Raw genomic sequence first — 21,410 nt, 5'->3', positions numbered from 1 at the left:
AATTTATTCACTCCCATGTAAAGTACTTCTGCAGGTAATTTAACAGATAAAAGGCAACACAATGTATCTGACACCACAAGCCACATTTAAAAAAATGTATATATCATCAACATTGAATCAATTACATGGTATTTTAGGTTCAAATTTTAATTTTGGTCAGAAAGATAAATTAATAAACAGATTGTATTATTTATTTTACCCATAGCATTCTATGACATTTACTCAGCACCTGTTAGGTAGAAAGCAAGATATGTAAATTAGTTTTCTGACTTTAAGGCATCTAGACCTTCAGAAGGGAGATAAAAAATGAATGCAAATAACCATCTTTTAAGATTTTAATAAGAAACTTGAATACATACAGTATAAAGCTCAATCAGAGTATTTCTTCCTTTTCAGAACCATGAGAGTGAAAAGAGAGAAATAATTTCTTTCTGTTCTGTCCTTTCAGGATATGAGACTGTCAAATTTCTCCATTCCCTATTCTCATTGAGTGTATGAATGGATGAATGAAGAAATGAATGAAACTGACTGCTTACTTTTGTGCCATGTGCTGTAAGGGTGATGGAATGGCCTTCCTTTCTTCTTTCTTTCTTTCTTTCTTTTATTTATCTTTTATTTCTTTTATTTCTTTCTTTTTATTTATTTTAACAATATATTTTATTTAGCCCAATAATCTAAAATATTATTATTACAACATGTAATCAAGGTAAAAAATATAAACAAAGATATTTTACTTTTTTGTTTCTTTTTGGACTATTGTCTTCAAACTCTGGCATGTATTTTCCACTTACACACATCTCAGTTTTGACTAGCTGTACTTCATGAGTTCAAGATTCACAAGTCACTAGGACAACACAGATGAAAAGCAGAACAGAGGAAACACCTAAATACTTGATGAGTTTTTCCAACAATTTGAGGAAAGGACTCATTTCATTGGGGGAGAGAGCCTGAAAATTATTTTTCTCTGAATATTAATGGAGAAACAGGAGTTGCCAACTCAAGAGCCACTCCTTTGTTTTCTTCTAGGCTCTCAGTCCCAGAACAATGAGATAGAACTGGCATAGTCTATTTCTCCAGTGCCTCAGGACCAGCACCTGTTGCAACCCCTCTGGCCCTCACATTTGTACCACACCTTGTAGGTGATAATTGCTTTCATGTACAATATTTCATTTAATCATTTTAATCATACTATGTAGTAGTCAGTGGAAGCATTACTATCCTCATTTTATAAATGAATGAACCAAAGTTCAAGGAGTTTAAATGACTTGTTCAAAGTAGTACAGTTAGTATCCAAGTGTTTTGAAATTTAATCTAGTATGTATGCCACTAAATCAGAGCTTCCTAATAAAAGAAAATATATTATGTATATGTAAATATATGTATATTTACAGAAATATGGATATTTTTCTTCTTTGGCAACACTTCCAAAAACACCTCCCAAAAAAACAAAACTGGTGATCTGTTTACAAAAGTAATATACAAATAACTTCTTGGCCAATTGAGTTTTTAGCCAGGTTTTAGTATTTTTTTTTAGGTTGGATATTGTCATTTAGTTTAGCAATTTTGAACATTTGAAGGTTGAGAGCAAGTTAATACATTACAAAGGCAAAGTTTCTGTGTTGGCCCTGAAGTGTGTTGTAATCATTTTTGTCTGGGAAAACAAACAAAAGTGGATCAGCAACATGTTTGTTATATGAGATGCTGGCAGAGTCCCAGCCTCTAGGATGTTGGCTTACCTACCAACAATACCTCCCTTTCAGGCAATGCCAGCTGTTTTATGAGAATATCCGAGTTCTCTGGAAGGGAATTACTCCAGTCAGCAGGATTGAATTTTACTATTGCCATGTAGGGAATTAACAGTATAGATCAAAAGTTGATCAACTTTTGATGCATCCTTCTTCTGTCACTGTGAAAAAGACTGTGACATACTTTAAAGACAGTTCATGGGCAGCCCGGGTGGCTCAGCGGCTTAGAGCCGCCTTCGGCCCAGGCCGTGATCCTAGAGACTCAGGATCAAGTCCCACGTTGGGCTCCCTGCATGGAGCCTGCTTCTCCCTCTGCCTGTGCCTCTGCCTCTTTCTCTCATGAATAAATAAAATCTTAAAAAAAAAAAAAAAAAAAGACAGTTCACCCTTGAGAATCAAAATTCTGTCTTTTGAAAAAAAGGTCCCTAGAATAAACAATATTCGATATGTTCATTACTCTCAATTTTAGAAACCTAATGGGCTTAAGAGCTATATTCACACTGATCTGTTTTAACTGTGCATGCTTTTTCTGCTCTACCCAACTGTGTTCCTATATTCTATTCTTTTCATTCCCCTCTGGAGCAGTTTGCCTCCTAGTTAGGCTACCAATTATACTCATTCAAAATATAGGATTTATTTTCCTCATTTAAAAAAAATATTTTATTTATTTATTTGAGAGAAAGCAAGAGCCAGAGAAATCCAGAGGGAGAGGGAAAAGCAGACTTGCTGCTGAGCAGGGAGCCCGATGCAGGGCTGGCTCCCAGGACCCTAAGATCACAACCTGAGCCAAAGGCAGATGTTTCACCAACTGAGCCACCCAGGCAGCCCGCCTCTCTCATTTTATACCTACTTTCTTAGTTCCCAGCTACTTCTCTTAGTCAGCCTTTGACAAATCATAATGAACTAAGTTTAGCTTGTTGTAGAAAACAAGAGTCATTATGAAAACTGGAATGGTCTGGGAGCATCTTAAAAAATCATTTGGAGGGGCACCTGGGTGGCTCAGTCAGTTAAGTGTCTGCATTTGGCTCAGGTCATGATCCCAGGGTCCTGGGATTGAACCCCCATGTTGGGTTCCCTGTTCAGCAGGGAATCTGCTTCTCCCTCTCCCTCTGCCCCTGCTATCTCTCTCTCCCTCTCTCTCATCCTCTCTCACATGTGCGTTCTCTAATAAATAAATAAAATATTAAAAAAAATAATTTGGTTAGTCCTCAGAATGTGGACAAATTGGTAAGATCCAGCTAGGAGACAGTGCATCCAGCTCATCTCATTCACAATAAATCCTCTGTAGTTTCCTAACAGCTGCCACAGAGATGCCAGTAATGGTGACTCGCTGACTAAAGTGCTGAGTAATGAATCCTGTGCCCTATTTATACAATGTGTCCTACGATTTCCTTAGTAGTAGGCAAATGCTGGAAACACAAAGGAAAGACACTATGGCCCACTAAACCACTCCCATTGTCTAGTTTATCACTCAGTTCTATCCTTCCTTCCTCTTTAGGAAATGAGGGTACATAAATGATAAGTAATATAAAACTTGCAAAAAAATATTAAAATATCCACAGTTTTGTATCAACAAGCATTTTTTCTTAGTGGACATAAAGCATAAATAAAGGAAGTTATCATCCTCCATTCCTGCCTTCCCAATAAGTCCCTCCTTGGAATTCTTTTTTTTTTTTTTTTAAGATTTCATTTATTTATTCATGAAAGAACAGAAAGGCAGAGACATAGGCAGAGGAAGAAGCAGGCTCCATGCAGGAAGCCCAATGTGGGACTCAATCCCAGGACCCCAGGATCACACCCTGAGCCAAAGGCAGATGCCCAGTCTCTGAGCCATCCAGGCATCCCCCTCCCTGGAATTCTTATTCTGAACCTAGTAACCAGTCAATGTGGCAAATTATTTGATCTGCTGGGCCTACTCAAGTAGTTTATTAGCTAACTTTCTTTAGACTTTTTTCTTAAAGATTTTATTTTAGAGAGTCAGGGAGGGGAGGTAGTGGGCAGAGGAAGAGAGAATCTCAGGCAGACTTCCCACTGAGTGGGGTGCCCGATGCAGGGCTTGATCCCACAACCTTGAGATCATGACCTGAACTGAAATCAAGAGTCAGATGCCTAACCAATTGAGCCACCCAGGTGCCCCTAGACTTTTTAAAAGAATGAATTTTTGCCCAGTAATTTATTAGCAAATGCAGAAAGTAATGAGGCTTATTAGCACTTTAGGGTTAATGTTACCAAAAACAGCCTGATTCAAAGGAACACATATTGGAATAAACATACCCTTATTCCATCATCTGCACAAGTTTGCATCCATGGGAGAACAGAAATTTATTGCAAGGTACATCCTTTTATAGTGGAAAATCTACCATACACTAATAGTTCCTCAAAAGAGACATATGCTGCTGAGATATTTCACTGATAAGATTCTTCCCTCTTCTCTGACTCCTACATTTAAGGTTTGAGTGATTTCTCTTTCTAGGCTACCCTGTAATTTCTTTGTTGGTTAAAAAATATGCTCACATTTAAAGCATCTAATTAAATGGCTAACAGCTGGCCTAAATGACCCAAGTTCTTTGCCTTTTTCACTCTCCATGCTCCCAACGTTTATTCTGTCTTTTCAACAAGCACCTCAAGATGGTATCTTAAAAGTATCTTTTAAAAAAGTATCTTACTTGAGAGGTGCCTGGGTGGCACAGTTGATTAAGTATCCAACTCTTGAATTCAGCTCAGGTCATGATTCCAGGGTTATAGGATTGGGCCCCTTGTCTAGCTCCCTGCTCAGCAGGGAGTCTGCTCAAGATTCACTCTTCCCCTTTCTATCACCTCCCCAACTCTCTAAAATAAATAAATACTTTTTAAAAAAGTGTCTTTTGTGGATTTAAATGCAAGAGTATCTGCAAACACTAGTATGGCTTATAAAATATATGGAAGAGTAGCAAGAAAAATGGTCCAATGGTCCATGTAGTCTGTGCATTGGCTTGGTTTCAGGTATTCTCTCTGAAAGTGCATACACACATATTCCCAGAAGCTGTCATCTAGCACTTCTTTTATTGTTTTAATAGCTCACTTCTTGGAATCTTAAACACATACACATACTGGCAATGTTCTTGGTTCAGCAGAATTGCTTAGGGCGACTGTATTGGAATAGATGCCAAATAGTAATGTTCTTACCTCTAAACACCAGAAGACACTTGACACACCCTCCTGCCAGCTCTTCTCTGCCAAAAAAGTACAGGGAGTGATGAAGATCCCTGAGGGAGAAAGAAGCTATTGCTTTATTTTAAGTGAATAGAGTTTAAAGTTACAAACTAGGGGCACCTGAGTGGCTCAGTAGGTTGAGGGCCTGCCTTCAGCTCAGGTCATCATCCCAGAGGCCTGGGATCGAGCCCCACATCGGGCTCCCTGCTCAGTGGGGCATCTGCTTCTCATGCTAGTTCTCTCTCTCTCTCATAAATAAATAAAATCTTTAAAAAAAATTTTTTTTAATAAAGTTACAAACTAGAGTAAAGTAAGAACATAAAACAAATATTTTTTGGGAAATAGTAAAAATATTAAAAGATCTGATGGGGCCATGAATCTTTCTTTGTCATCATCACACAAGTTAATTATTTTTATTTCATATGAAAGAAGCATAGAAATCATTAAGATGACTCAAAATTTCACTTCCTAAACATGTAAACACTTAGAGTATGTTTGTGTCTTTGTAGACACATTCATACATATGGATTCTGATACGGACATATAGAGAAAGCTTTCTTAGCCAAATGATATCATAAATAATATTTAGTTGTACAAATTTGCCTTTAATACCTAACTAAAGATTATAAATATCTCACCAGGTCAATAAGTAATTATCTACTATATCATCGTTAACGGATGCATAGTATTCTTTAATGTGGTAATGTAGTTATACCATAAGTTATTTAGCAAGTACTCTATGGTTGATTTAATTGTTTCTGACTTTTATAAGAAATTCCACAATGAACATCCTTCCACATATATTTTTCTGTATAGGTCTGATTAATTTTTAGGGTGAATTCTCAGAATTGTGATTGATAGGTCAAAGGTAATGTTTATCTATCTATCTACCTATCTATCTATCTATCCATCCATATTAGGTTTTAAATAAATAAAATTCTAAGTTACCCTATAGAAGAAGAGTGCCAGTTCATATCCCACCATCAATAGATGACATCTCTTTCTCCCACAAGTTTGCCATCATTTGGAAATCATCTTCAGATAAATGAAAAATATATATATGTGTTTCCAGTCTGATAGGTGATAATTTGCATTTCCATTACTCTCAATGTGCTCTACTTTATAAGTAAAGTTGTATGCTATTTATATGCTTATTGACCACTTTTATCTTCTTTTTTAAGATTTTATTCATTTGAGAGAGAGAGATGAGAGAGAGAGAGAGAAATCACAAGCAGTGGGGAGGAGGAGAGGGAGAAGCAGACTCCCTGCTGAGCAAGGAACCTGATGCCAGGGTTCCATCCCAGGACCTTGGGATAGTGACCAGACCCGAAGGCAGATGCTTAACTGACTGAGTCACCCAGGTGCCCTGACTATTTGTGTCTTTTACTATTTGAATTGCCTTTGCCCTTTTATGATTTGTCTCTTCCTAGCCTAACTGAATTGGAAGACCATTATTATATAGGTTATTAGAACTTTGCCAAAAATATTGCAAATATTTTCTCAGGGTAACCCAGATTTTGGATGTCCCCTAATTGGGTGGGGGAGGGGGTGGGGGGGGAAATGAGACAATGTCCAAATAGCTGTCTTTGTATTTGATCCGTGCCTCAGACTACCAGGATACATGAGCTCAGCATCTCTCTTCTATTCTAAAAAAACATCTTTTCATCCAAAGACCTTACTGAACATAACTATAGAGTTTTCATAGGTTAGATGGAAAACAGGTTCTGCCAAACACACCTTAGAGAAAAATCCCTAGTGGACATGTCTGTGCTTATTCATTATCAGCTCTATTTGGGGCTGAAATAGGGAGTGGCTTGCAAACTTGATTGCAAGCCAGTCCATCTCAATTTGATTCCTCAAACTTGTCTTGATGTTCAAACAAAGAGCCCTCCAGTTACCAAAAATCACCCTCCTTAGAAGATAGTTGAGCAACCGTCTTATTTTGAAAATGTCCTTTGGGGATATCATGTCTTGCCCAACTCCAGCAGTTTGAGTATTTCTTCCAATCTTTTTCTGCTAAATCTCTCAAGAGTATTAACTTTTCTTCAACAACTTTCTACAATTTTGTTGTCAGCTTCATTGCTTTTTTTTTTATATAAATTTTATTTATTTATTCATGAGAGACACAGAGAGAGAGAGGCAGAGACACAGGCAGAGGGAGAAGCAGGTTCCATGCATGAAGCCCAATGTGGAACTCGATGTGGGTCTCCAGGATCATGCCCTGGGCTGAAGGTCGCGCTAAACCACTGAGCCACCGGGGCTGCCCAGTCAGCTTCATTTCGAAGTATTTTCTTCTTTGGTTGCTACTACAATTGCTAATTTCCCACTACCACATTATCCAACCAATTATTCTATATATATCGGAAAATGATTGATTTGGATGTATTTTTGTGTGTGAAATCAAGTACTTTACTAATCTATCTCATTGTTCATAATGATATTCTCTTACTTATTTCTCTTAATCTACTATCATCTGCCAATAATGATTGTTGTGTCACCTTCTTTTAAATATCCATACCTCTCAGTACTTTCTCATGTCTAATTATATTAGTACTTCTAAACTGGGAGTACTAGTAGTGATGAGAATTCATCTGTCATGACAAAAACTTAAAAAGCTTCCATTAAAAATGATGCTGGCTTTAATATGTTGTGTATACACATGCAAATAAAATTTTAATGTCCAAGAAGTTGTATCTTTTCCTATCACACTGATGGCTTGCGTTTCTTATTAATATATTTGTTTTCTTTTTCTTTCTTTCTTTTTCCTTAATTAAAAAGGAATGTTGGATTTGTCAGAATATTTAAGACCCAAGTATAGGATTTGTCAAAGGCCTTTAGGTACCAGTTCATTGATCCACACTAAATTTGAATTATCATTAAATATGCTTAGACATGTTCATGGACTGTTAGTTCCATTTTACTGATCTACAAGTCATTTCTAATACCAGTCTCATATAAGTTTATTTATTGACCATTGTGACACATTATAATAGCTAGTGACATGAGTCTCTTTATTTCTCTAGGGTTTTCTTGGCTAATGTGGCTCAATATTCTAATTATTATTTATATTGCTATCATGTAGAGAGCAAAAATTAATAAAATAGAAAATAATACAAAATAATTTGGAGCACTTTGATTTCAAATTTTTTTAAAAAATCAAGTACCACCAATTCTAGGGGAAGCAGAAATCAATATGAGCTTAAAAAGTGATGGACAAAAAAAAAGTGATGGACAGTTTTGTAGAAGATCTATCTTTTCTAGTTAAAGAAGAGAATAGGAGAAAGAGGAGAAAATTAATTTACAGGGTGATGAAGAAGGCAGACATCTTGATTAAGAGTTATTAGTTTAGGTTGAAGTATATTTGAGTAGGAAAGCACACTTGTTCTACTATAAGAAGGATGTCTATGAAGAAAAACAATTTATTATTTAGCCAAATAATTACTAGAATAAGAACTAAGGAATTATAGTAAGATAAGGAAATAAAATCTAATATAAAATAATGATATTGAGTCAAAGAAGAATAAGAGGATCCTTTTGTAGTTCATGAGCATGATGATTGGGGGCTCATGCCGTTGTGTGACATGTGCCTCCCTGAAACCTTGTTATGACCATGGCACATTACCCATCTGACATGAAATTTAAAAAAAAAAAAAAAAGAACTTTAAAAATCTTACAACATGAATAAATATACTTACCAAACCAGAAATTTCCTATAAACATACTTTGAATTATTTTCTTCTCCAAGGAGTTTATTGTTTTATTTAAATATAATAGTATAAATCTCTGAAAACATCTAATTAATGCCACAGTGGTGGAGAGAGGTTGAGTAATTCCTAGGGAAGAGAGTAGAGAGAATTATATGGATAAAGTTCAAATAAGATCTTCATAATATGCTCCCCCTATAACCTTTCCATCTTTCTCATCTCAAGCTGTCCACATTAGATTGAACTCTTTACACTTCTCAAAGGACAGCACATCTTCCCCATCACCCCATCCTCCAGCATCCACTCCCTTTTCCTCTAGACATTTGTACTCACAGTGCCAACACAGGATTCAAAAAAATTCTTCTATCTCCGTCTGGGACAGGCAGTGTTTTATTGGCTTCCATTGCACCTCAGGCATTCCTCTCCAAATCCCTGGTTTTCTGGACTGTCCCCCTCAGTATAGATACCATGGAAGGCATCTTAATCTTTCATTTAGCATTTAGTATATAGTGGTGGAAATAAAAATTTTTATTTTAAATTATGGAAATAAAAATTAACTCTTTAGAAAATCTTTAGAGGGACACCTTGGTGGCTCAGCAGTTGAGCATCCGTCTGCCTTCAGCTCATGGCATGATCCTGGGGCCCCGGGGAGTGAGTCCCACCCACATGGGGCTCCCTGTGAGAAGCCTGCTTCTCCCTTTGTCTATGTCTCTGCCTCTCTCTGTGTGTCTCTCATGAATAAATAAATAAAATCTTAAAAAAGAAAAAAATCTTAAGAGATTCAAGACACAAATTCGTTACTCACTTTTCACAACGCAGTGAGGTTAAAACGTCACATGATGGCATATCCATAACTGTGAATCAAATCAAGCAAGCCCTCCTCTTCCTGTACTATCTGTAAAGATTAGGTAAGAGAAGGAGTCCAAGTCATTTATATCAGAATAAGGGAATCATAAAGTTAGAAAGACCCATGAAAATCATTCATCCAGTGGTGTCTGGTTGAGCTTTTAATAAAATGCCAATGCCTAGGTCTTATCTCAGGGGAATCTGACTTAGCTCATCTAGTATGGCCAGTTGTATTTTTGGAGTTCCCCAGATGCTTCTAATAAGCACTCAGAATTGAGAACAACTGATACAATCCTACTCCTTCATTTTGCCAATGAGGCAGACATGACAGGTGAAGTCATGTGGGTGAGTGGACCGGAGACACAATGAAAATAAGCAAGGCGCCTCAATATACAATATAGTTCTGTTTCCATCAAATCATATTTAATAACAAATTATTTCTGGGGATCCCTGGGTGGCGCAGCGGTTTGGCGCCTGCCTTTGGCCCAGGGCGCGATCCTGGAGACCCGGGATCGAATCCCACGTCGGGCTCCCGGTGCATGCAGCCTGCTTCTCCCTCTGCCTATGTCTCTGCCTCTTTCTCTCTTTCTCTGTGACTATCATAAATAAATAAAGATTAAAAAAAAATGTTTAAAAAAAAAAAAAAGGCTGAAGCCTAAAAAAAAAAAAAATTATTTCTGTAAAGGTGAGGAAATAAATCCTGTAAAGTCTAATGACACTATATGATTTATTACAGAAAGAATGATTAGGAATTCAGCAAATCTGGAAGAACCTGCTTACTTAAGATGAGCACTGTGGATGAAATTAGCTGGACCGAAAGTAAATCAACCACAAGCTGCATGTGGTGGCACTTCAAAATAAATGTAATGAGAAGCAATTTGAAGCAAAAAAAAAAAAAAAAAAAAGATTCCAACTGCCAGGCAAAGGCAGATTCTATGCAGGAAATAACTTGGCTGAATAAATAGAACTAGCTAAGACTAGATTATACAAACATGATTTATTTCTAATTCAGACAAAGCTGAACTATACAGCAACTCTATCTACTTATGATTTCCTATCTGTGAAATCTTAGGCTGGTAATAAGCATGTATTTACAGCTTTCTGCAAGTCTTATCCCTGACAAGGAGAAATAAAGGAGGGCTCTCAGGTTCACAGGAACTGAATATGGAAATTACATTGGTGCAAGAGGTCAAATTTTTCTAAGATTTATCTTCCAAATTTAGAATATTTAAAAAGTTAAATTGAGAATGACAATGAGGGAGGTCAATGGAAGAGACAAATTAATATTTATTGGCAGAGAAGGGACCAAGAAAGCATGTGGTGCTGTTTTATTTCCCCGCCGCAGCTCCAATCTCCATCCTCCACTCAAGTCAACTCTATTTCCAGATGGTCTTTCAGTTCCAAGACTCAAAGAAATAGTCTTATATCCAGGATAAAAACTGCTTGCCTTATTACTTGACATATATTTTCATAATTACTTTATACTATTTCTCAACTTTTTAAAAATATAATCTTTCAATATATAGGCATCCTATCTCAGTTTGTGATCCCGAACATATAGCAATATGATTTTCTGACTCATACAAACTTTAGGAATATTTGTCTTAGCTTCCTGTTTTATATATATATACACACACACACAAATTTCCATTTTTCATTTCAAGTTGAATTTTTGAGCTAAGAATATGTGATACATGACTCAAATTAGTGAAACTCAGGAAACTAAAAAATGTGCTATAGTACAGAAAGGATAAGGCCATTTGGGTTCTTATGCTCTAAACCAGTGTTAAGGTTGATATTTAGGTATCACGAACAGAATAATAAAACACTCTAAATAAAGACTATTATTAGCAAATAGGTTACATATATCACAGGTAAATTGTAACCTTTATTTTTACCATATTAAAGTAATTTCTAGGGGTGACTGGGTGGCTTAATCAGTTAAGTTTCTGTCTCTGGCTCAGGTCATGATCCCAGCTGTTCTGTGATAGAGCCCTGCATGGGCCTTTCTACTCAGCGGGGAGCCTGCTTCTCCCTTGCCCTCTGCCCCTCACCCCGCTTGTGCTGTGCTCTCCCTTTTTCTCCCTCTCAAATAAATAAATAAGATCTTCAAAACTATGTAGTTTTCAGTTATTTCAAAGGCTGGTTGGTCAATGTATAGGTTGTAAAGACCCTTTCCATATCTGTCTCCTTCCAGTTATTCATGAGACAAACAGGAGTGATCTGGAAGGAAGACGAAGTAAATCTTTAACCGATCTCAAATGCTTCCTTTTAGTAGCTTTCATAGATATTGTGGCAATTTGGATGAAAGATAACTAATGCTTAAGACTTAGAAATCATCCGTAGATGTTACTCATCCAGGTTCTCATAATGGAAAACTGCCAACTGGATCAACTATTCAGATCAGTATATTTTGTTATTGGGCCATGTGTTTCACAAACTCAGATCCCAAAGCTACAATTCCATTTTAGATCCAATTAAAATGTCAGTCACACCAAAATATCCCCCACCCAACGTGATATCCCATAATATTCAGGGTAAACCCATGAGAAAATAAAAGCAGAAAAGACTTTCAGGCCCCCTATCTACCATCACTTACTAGTTTGTTTGAAAAAATTCAAATGGTTCCAATTTCAAAGTAAAGTTGACTCAATTAGCCAGGAAAATTCACCCCCAAAATGCACTCCTTCACTTTTACACCTTAATCCATTACTTTTCCAATTTTTCCTAACAGAGTCCATGGAAAGCTCTTGGATTTTTTTTACACTTATCCCCCTGTAATCTCCTTCCATTCTCCCCACAAGGTACAATGGTACCTAATAATGAGTTGCAAACTTTTTCTGTTATTTGATATTTGCAGGACCTTTGCCATTATTAATCTTCTCTCAGCCAAGTTTACATCTTTAAAATAAGTGTATCCAGGGACACCTGTGGCTCAGGAAATGATCCTGGGGTCTGGGATCGAGTCCTGCATCGGGCTTCCTCAGAAAGCCAGCTCGTGTCTCTGCCTCTCTCTCTGTATCTCTTATGAATAAATAAATAAAATCTTTTTTTAATTTTTATTTTATTTTTATTTTTTTAATAAATAAAATCTTTAAAACAATAAAATAAGTGTATCCACCTTTGCCTTGTAAAATTATTGTCAAGATTTGTGATAGAGTGGGATGCCTGGGTGGCTCAGCAGTTTACCGCCTGCCTTCGGCCCAGGGCATGATCCTGGAGTCCCGCAATCGAGTCCCACATCAGACTCCCCACATGGAGCCTCCTTCTCCCTCTGCCTGTGTCTCTGCCTCACTCTCTCTCTGTGTCTCTCATGAATAAAATATAAAATAAAATAAATAATAAAATAAAAATAAAAAGATTTGTGATAAAGTATGTAAAGAAGCCTGCTGTATATGAAGCATTCATCAAGTGTTAGCTATTATTTTACTGTTTTCCCCTTTGTTCTCTATATTCTGTATCTTGCATGAAGAGACTCAAAGGGAAGATAAGAATTAAGTAATAAATGAAAGCTTGAAAAAATTTTAAAAAATAAACAAAAAAACGGGTTTTCATTTCAGAGCTATTTCCTGATTAGGCAGGATCTTCAAGTCACCTTCTCTGAACCTTGATTCCACTGCACTTTTAGTTTGTGAAGAGGTGGCTTGAATGAGTCCATTTGAACTATTCAACTTACATCATTTGAGAAAATTCATAACCTTAGAGAGAGCTCTTACAAGCATGAACTAACAGAGCAAGCATATTCTCAAACTCTAGAGGTTTTAAGTCTTATTTAGAAGAAAGCAGGGAGTCTCTCCTGTCTGTGGCAGAAACACCACATAAGAGGAAAATTAAAGACTTGTGTGATTAAAAAAAAAAAAGTCAATTCATAAGAAGTTCTTTAAGTCTACTATTCCAAATCTTCATTTAGTTTCTAATACATTTGAGAGCCACTGAAGACTTTGGAGAATAGTAGTGTGATCAGAACACTACCATGAATACCACAAGAAGTTTGCCTTGTCACTTGGAAGAGATTAGAGGATAGAGAAAGTAAATGATAAAATTTTAGTCACTTGAACAACTGCTAAAGCTGTCCACTGGTAGCTATTACATATTTCAAGTTGTTATAGAAAGTGTAGCTTTCAATAGAAGATGGAAAACCAACTGTTTCATTGATAAGACTAAAGAAATAAAGAATACTTTGTGTAGACATAACATCCAATTGAGTATGCACCAAACATTTGTTCTCACACACATTATCTCCCAAATGCACAATTTTTAGATGTAAAATATTAATTAATTAATTAATTTTAAATCTAAAACATTTTTAAAAAAAATACTATATTTATTTATTCATGAGAGACACACAGAGAGAGAAAGGCAGTGGGAGAAGCAGGCTCTATGCAGGGAGCCCTGAGCCAAAGGCAGACGCTTAACCGCTAAGCCACCCGGGCATCCCTAGATGTAAAATATTTATTATTTACTTATTTTTTAAGATTTTTATTTATTTATTCATGAGAGACAGAGAGAGGGGGAGAGAGAGAGGCACAGACACAGGCAGAGGGAGAAGCAGATTCCATGCAGGGAGCCTGATGTGGGACTCGATCCCAGGTCTCCAGGATCATGCCCTGGGCTGAAGGCAGGCGCTAAACCGCTGAGCCACCCGGGCTGCCCCTTAGATGTAAAATATTTAAAATTCACTTTATTTTGGACATTTCAGACCCTGATCTAGGACTTGGGACTGTGTCACTGACCTTTTGAGTGACCTCTGGCAAACCATGTAGCTATTATTTTTTTAAAATATTTTATTTATTTATTCATGAGAGACACAGAGAGGGGGAGAGAGAGAGGCACAGACACAGGCAGAGGGAGAAGCAGGCTCCATGCAGGGAGCCCAATGTGGGACTCAATCCTGGAACTCCAGGATTATGCCCTGAGCCAAAGGCAGGCACTAAACCACTGAGCCACCTAGGGATCCCCGCCATGTAGCTATTATTTTAAATCTTAGGTATTTCGGCAGCCCGGGTGGCCCAGCGGTTGAGCGCCGCCTTCGGCCCAGGGTGTCATCCTGGAGTTCCGGGCTCCCTGCATGGAACCTGCTCTTCCCCCTGCCTGTGTCTCTGCCTCTCTCTCTCTCTCTCTCTCTCTGTGTGTCTCTCATGAATAAATAAATAAAATCTTAAAAAATAAATAAATAAATCTTAGGTATTTCAAAAACCACCTTTGAAATCACTGGCACACACAAACTATCTTTAATCTTTACAATTCTTGCTATTCTCTAAAAAAGGTTTTTCTTGATTCCTTCTGATTCATGGTACACTTAAATGTTGTTTTCCCAGATCTTTGGGAGAATTTGTGTTTTTTGTAGAGTTTGATGTGCCCGATAATTATGTGACCATTTCTTTAAGAAATACCAAGTTTTAAAAATATACATATATATTTTTATATAAAAATATAAGCTGCATTCACTGCTTCCCTGATTTTAAAAAAGATTTATTTATTTGAGAGAGAGAGAGCTCATGCAGGGGGAGGGGCAGAGGAAAAGGGAGAGAGAGTCTTAAGCAGACTCTGTGCTGAGTGTAGAGCCCAATGTGGGGCTTGGCTAGAACTCATGACTCTTGAGATCTGGACCTGAGCCAAAGCCTAGAGTTGGATACTTAACTGTCTGTGCCACCCAGGTGCCCTGCTTCCCTGCTTTCTTAAGTAGACTGTACTAAATATGATTCGATGCTTTATTGATGACTCAGCACCATAATAAAACGCTTTCATTATAACGGTGAGCTGTGATTCAGTGCTGTGTGACCCAGCTGCCAAAGGAAGAAAATGCAAGGAAAGCCTACGTACACAAAGTTCAGAATAAAAGGAGTAAGAGATGGTTTGTTTTCTAACTACTCATTTCACCCCTGAACTGGATACACCATACTGCATGTCCCACTTTAGGAAGGATATCAGCAAAGTAGAACATTCTAGGGCAACCAGGATGGTGAGTGGTCTTGAAATAAGGTCTACCAGGGAAATCACTGAAAGAAGAATTAGAGGTTTCACTTACAAGAGAAAACTTAGAAAAGATAAATATTTAAATGTTGGTAGTGTTGTCTTTTGAAGGTGCCTTAGCTATAAACTGCAAATACCTAGATTAGAGAACTAAGACCAATGGGTAAAAACTATTACAGGGGAACACATTTTGCTTCATATAAAAAGAACTCATCTTTGTAATTTGCTTTCGTTCACAATTCATATGCAAGATCCTATTAGGTTTCACAGGTAATAGAAAGATGAGTTACCTAAGTATAGGGCCTCCCCCCCCCCCCCCCCCCCCCCAGTGAGGCAATAGCCTACTGCATTTGGAGCACAGAATATGTGAGATGAGAAGCATACAAAGTTGGAAAAGTAAATGGAACCAGATCATGAGGAACCTGGAAAGCTAAGTTGAGGACACTAGGTTGTTTTAAATAATTATCAGGGGGGTGTGCCTGAGTGACACAGTTAAGCATCAGACCCTTAATTTAGGCTCAAGTCACGATTGCAGGTCTGTGAGATCAAGTTCCATGTTGCACTCCACATTCAGTGGGAAGTCAGCTTATCTCCCTCATCTTCCGTTTCTTATCTCCCTAGCCCTGCGTGCACAGTTTCTCTCTCTCTAAAATAAATAATTAAATCTTCAGATAAATAAATAATTTTTTTTTAAAGATTTCATTTATTTATTCATGAGACACAGAGAGAGAGAAAGTGGCAGAGACACAGGCAGAGGGAGAAGCAAGCTCCATGCAGGGAACCTGATGTGGGACTCGATCCCAGGTCTCCAGGATCAGGCCCTGGGCTGAAGGCGGCACTAAACCGCTGAGCCACTAGGGCTGCCCCCAGCTAAATAAATAAATAAATAAATAAATAGGTTATTGGGTTGAACAAAGCATTTTAAACCCCCTTTTAACTCAAATTTTATTTAGAAAAATAATTATAAAACAAGTTCACTATTAAAAATTCAAAGATAGCAAAATAGGGTACATGCAGAGTGAAAGCTGACCGTCAAACCCAATTCCCCGGGGGGTAAACATAAACAATTTAGCTTGTAGCTTTATTTAACCTTTTTGTGGCTCAGGTTCTTCATCTACAATAACAGATAATAACAGCACCTACTTCATAAATGTGTTATAAGGATTGAGTGAATAATTGCCAGGACACCGGGGTGGCTCAGCAGTTGAGCGTCTGCCTTCAGCTCAGGACAATATCCTGGAGTCCTGGGATCGAGTCCTGTATGGAGCTCCCTGCATGGAGCCTGCTTCTCCCTCTGTCTATGTCTCTGCCTCTGTGTGTGTGTGTGTGTGTGTGTGTGCATCTCTCATGCCTCTCTCTCTCTCTCTCTCTCTCTCTCTCTGTGGCATGAATAAATAAATAAATAAAATCTTGTAAAAAAATTGCCAACTCCATGAAGGCAAGGATTTTGTCAAGTTCAGGGATTCTCAACCTCTGCACCATGGGCATTTTAGGTTGAATAATTCTTTGATGCGAGGAGCAGTCTTGGGCAATGTAGGATAAGTAGCAGCATCCTGGCTTCTACCTGCGAGATACCAGTAGCAATACCCCTATACATGCATTCCTGTGACAACAAAATATGTTTGCAGACATAGCCAAATGTCCCTTAGGGGCAACATCACCCCAAGTCAAGAACCACTGATTTCATTTATTGCTGAATATCTATCACTTAGCATAGTATGCAAAGAATATCTGTGGATGGAATTGATAAATACATTTAAAGATCCTTGAGTGGTGCTTGTACATAGGAAGCCCTCAGTTAACTGCTAGCAATGTTAGCTATTTTTATTATACTATTTTCCCACAAGACTATGCCACATATAACTATTTCAGCATAAATGAGATCAAAATGTGTATATTTCACTGCAATTTGAAACTTTTAACTAATGGTATGTATTAGACATTGGTTTTTTTTTTAAGATTTTATTTATTTATTCACAAGAGACACAGAGAGAGAGAGGCAGAGACACAGGCAGCAGGAGAAGCAGGCCCCATGCAGGGAGCCCGACGTGGGACTCGATCCTGGGACTCCAGGATCACGCCCTGGGCCAAAGGCAGGCGCATAACCGCTGAGCCACCCAGGGATCCCCCTGTATTAGACATTGTTTTATGTCACCATGTATAGATACAGCTCTATCTCAATCATTTTCCTTTTTCATTTTATTTGAATTTCAGTGTAGTTTACATATAATGTTATATTAGTTTCAGGTATACATTATAGTGATTCAGCAGTTCCATACACTACTCAGTGTTCACCAAGATAAATGTACTCTTAATCCCTCCACCTATTTATCTCAATCATTTTCAATGAAGTCATAACATTCTACTATATGGGATAGATCCTATCATTTCAATTCATTTATTCAATTCACTACTGATGGATATTTAGGTTAATTCCAACTTACTGCTATTATAAATAATGCTGCAAAGAACACTTTCCATCAATAATTTTATTTATATTTTTAAAAGATCTAATTTATTTCAAAGAGACAGAGAATGATTGTGGGGAGGGTAAGAGAGGGAGAAGTAGACTCCCCACTGAGTGGGAACCCCGACACAAGGCTTGACCCTAGGACCCTGGGATCACGACCTGAGCCACAGGTAAGACACTTAACCGACTGAGCCACCCAGGTGTCCCCATCAAGAATTTTTAGCAACATGGGACTCCTGGGTGGTTCAGGGGTTTAGCACCTGCCTTCTGCCCAGTGCGTGATCCTGGGGTCCTGGGATCGAGTCCTGTGTCGGGCTCCCTGCATGGAGGCTGCTTCTCCTATGCCTATGTCTTTGCCTCTCTCTCTGTGTGTTTCTCATGAATAAATAGCATCTTTAAAAGAAAAAAAGAATTTTTAGCAACATAATGACACAATCTGAGCTATATAATATGTTATGCCCTCAGTTTAAAGTAAAATAGCCTCATACTAAGCAGCAAAGCTGTATTATTTCTGTATTAATTCTTCAATTTTAGTAGAGAAGAACTTATTGGGACTATTTGTGGAATTTGTTTATATATTTGGTGCCTTGTTCCACAGATAATTTAGGCAGAAATGATAGGTAACTTAGGACAATACCATACCAGTGAAAAACTCTCCATCCAGCCATCTCACGTATCTAGAACCCCAGACGGGAAAATAGAATAAACCACCAAGTCTCACTACATTTAAATAGATGTTATAAGATCCATGCACTAAGTCAGTATTTTTCAATCGTTAAAACACACACACATATACAAAGGCCCTCACCTATTACTTATTTAATTTTAGACATAATTATAATAAGTTTGGTTATCTGGGTTATCTAGTCCGCAGGCAACCTGAACAGTACATTGCCGCACATTTCCTTGGCATTAACAATTCTACAAAGGGCTTTGTCATCCATTATTAGTTGTTCAAATTCCACGAATAGTCCCAATAAGTTCTTCTCTACTAATAAATTGAAGAATTAATACAGAATTAATATGGCTTTGCTGCTTAGTATGAGGCTCTTTTACTTTAAAATTAGGTTCATAAAAAGTAATTTAAAAAATAATAAAATTAGGTTCATGTTCATGAAGTAAAGTTAGAAGTACAGGGAAAGGAAGAAATCCACTATTTAAAAATGCACCACTATTTATTTTTCACTACCACTTTTTAGCACCTAGGCATTAAAATACATAATGCTTAGGCGTTAAGGGTATTCCATAACCTGTCATCATTCTCTCACTACAAGAGACCCATCATTAACCTTTCCATTAATTCCATATCTTCCAGATCTTCCTAAATCAACACCTACTCTAAATTACTACTCAAATTAAACCCTAGTTTTACATCTACATTCTCTCTGTTTTAGTCTGAAAAGCCTACAAGCTTTCCTGTCTAGTCTCCATTTCTGCCTCACTCCAGAATCTGGCTTGAAGCCTGGACTTTCTCAAATCCAATTGCTTGCAAGTAAATCCTCTCTCAAACAGCTCTCTCACATGCCTGTATTAAAAATAGCTAATATGACTCACCAACGCTTTTTACTCACACTAAAAGGCAGCTCTTGCGCCCCAAGGATGGAAGAGTAGAGGAGGGAAATCTGTGAAGAAAAGCACCCAATATTCGGAAACAATTTTCTGAATTTCATATTAATGTTGAATTTTATTCCTGTTATTTCCATTAGGAAACATATCTGCAAGTGATTTTATGTGGAATTGTCCTTTTTTAGCTGATGTTCCTGGAGAGTTATATTTTCTTAAATGTCTGGTACAGCTAATATGGCACTGTCATGTTTATTCATGGGTCACCCTGTTTAGACTAATACTAGAATGGCTTTGGCTTCAAAAATGGCTTGTGTCAAACTCTCTTCTGCCTTAGCATTCTGAAATAACCCTGTAATCTATTCATTCCTTCATTCAAGAGTTGTTATTGAATACTTTTTTTTTTTTAAGATTTTATTTCTTTGTGAGAGAGGAAGACAGAGTGTGCACAAGTGGGCAAAGGGGCAGAGGGAGAGGGAGAAGCAGACTCCTGGCTGAGCAGGGAGCTTGACTTGGGGCTGGATCCCAGGACCCTGGGATCATGACCTGAGCCAAAGGCAGACACTTAACTGAATGAGCCACACAGTCACCCCTATTGAATGCTTTCTATGGTGTACAGGGTTGCCAGGTTCCCCAATTCCAGAGAGCACTACTCTGGTGTTCTCTGGCATTGAGCTTGGGGGTGTGGGGAACGACACATTCCCTGAAGTTGTATATTTACTGACGGGGATTTTAAAAAGCTATATATGACATAGTCACCTAGCCCAGGCCCTCCAGGAGTGATTAATAAGCCTTTTTAAAAACAAGTAGATTATTGTGCATTCATTGTGTTATTTACTCATATGGGCTGGTCATTTGTTAATGAATAGTCTAAGTTTAAGTTTTCTTGGTCTATGGTGGTTTTTCCAATATCCAGACACTCTCTCTATCCCTGACATGAAAGTACATTTAGTAATCACATAAGCACAAACGAGGCAGAGATTTGAAAGTAACTATAAACTAGGCAATAAAAATACTTTCACATAGGGATCCCGGGGTGACGCAGCGGTTTAGCGCCTGCCTTTGGCCCAGGGCGCGATCCTGGGGACCCGGGATCGAATCCCATGTCGGGCTCCCGGTGCATGGAGCCTGCTTCTCCCTCTGCCTGTGTCTCTGCCTCTCTCTCTCTCTCTGTGACTATCATAAATAAATAAAAAATTAAAAAAAAAATACTTTCACATAAAGATTCTGTCTTGTAGAGTGTTGATAACTCTTATCAACCAATGGAATAAAGTCCAGCCCTGCACCCAACATAGCTGATGACATGACCTTCATAAATGACAAAAAGTCAAGTTTGATTATCATGTCCATTCCTTCTACTTTTTTTTTTTTTTTAAATCAAGCTAGAACAACAGAAAAATTGCTTCTCTTTGATACAAACAAGTCAGGAAGGTCAATCTAGTCATGAGAGGTTTGTTATCATTTGTAAAAAAAAAAAAAAAAATAGTTCTTTTGGTAAGAAAATTTTTCCTTATAGTAACTGACCTTTGTCATAATTCTTTTTCACCCCTGCCAAACATTCCTTAGATTTAACGCAACCACTTAGGTTAGTTGGATCAAAAACATCTTGTTACTCAGGTAGAAATAATTCTTCAAGCAGAGGAATTTATATGACTCACCTTTTACCATCCATTAAGCAGCTTTTTATGTTGGGCCTACTTTTAATGTGTATCAATGTCAGTTTGTAAGAGGAAATGACATTCAGCATTTTCATTGGTTTATAATAAGAAATCACTATTTCAAATAACATTCACTCAATTCTAGTCTGTACTGAGTGCTGGAAGGAGGTGGATACAAAGATGAACAGAACATTATCTGTTTTCTCTCTACGCATAGCCTGGTTCTTGAGACTCATGTCTGCTCCAGAGGCAATCTAAC

The 21,410-nt window shown here is 37.7% G+C and overlaps 1 long non-coding RNA gene and 1 other non-coding gene across 4 annotated transcripts in view; one reads left to right on the top strand and one right to left on the bottom strand.

Annotated features, from left to right (window-relative positions):
* Positions 1-21,410, bottom strand: part of LOC140595810 (uncharacterized) — a 110,536-nt gene that overhangs the window by 51,699 nt on the left and 37,427 nt on the right. For 2 of the 3 annotated variants that reach the window (XR_011997696.1, XR_011997695.1), the window contains exons 2-4: positions 9,447-9,536; positions 8,633-8,770; positions 4,911-4,990 (exon numbers count right to left, since the gene is read on the bottom strand). This is a non-coding gene — a long non-coding RNA (uncharacterized lncRNA). Of the gene's footprint in view, positions 1-68; positions 2,100-4,910; positions 4,991-8,632; positions 8,771-9,446; positions 9,537-21,410 lie in introns of those variants that run through there. The other variant, XR_011997697.1, reaches the window with a different exon arrangement.
* On the top strand, positions 8,466-8,569 carry LOC112917749 (small nucleolar RNA U13). The gene has a single exon (XR_003234530.1). It is a non-coding gene; the product is annotated as a small nucleolar RNA U13 (small nucleolar RNA).

The sequence above is a fragment of the Vulpes vulpes genome, chromosome 15, assembly GCF_048418805.1.
Source record: "Vulpes vulpes isolate BD-2025 chromosome 15, VulVul3, whole genome shotgun sequence".
NCBI classification, from domain to species: domain Eukaryota; kingdom Metazoa; phylum Chordata; class Mammalia; order Carnivora; family Canidae; genus Vulpes; species Vulpes vulpes.
This window is presented reverse-complemented; position numbering and strand designations above follow the sequence as displayed.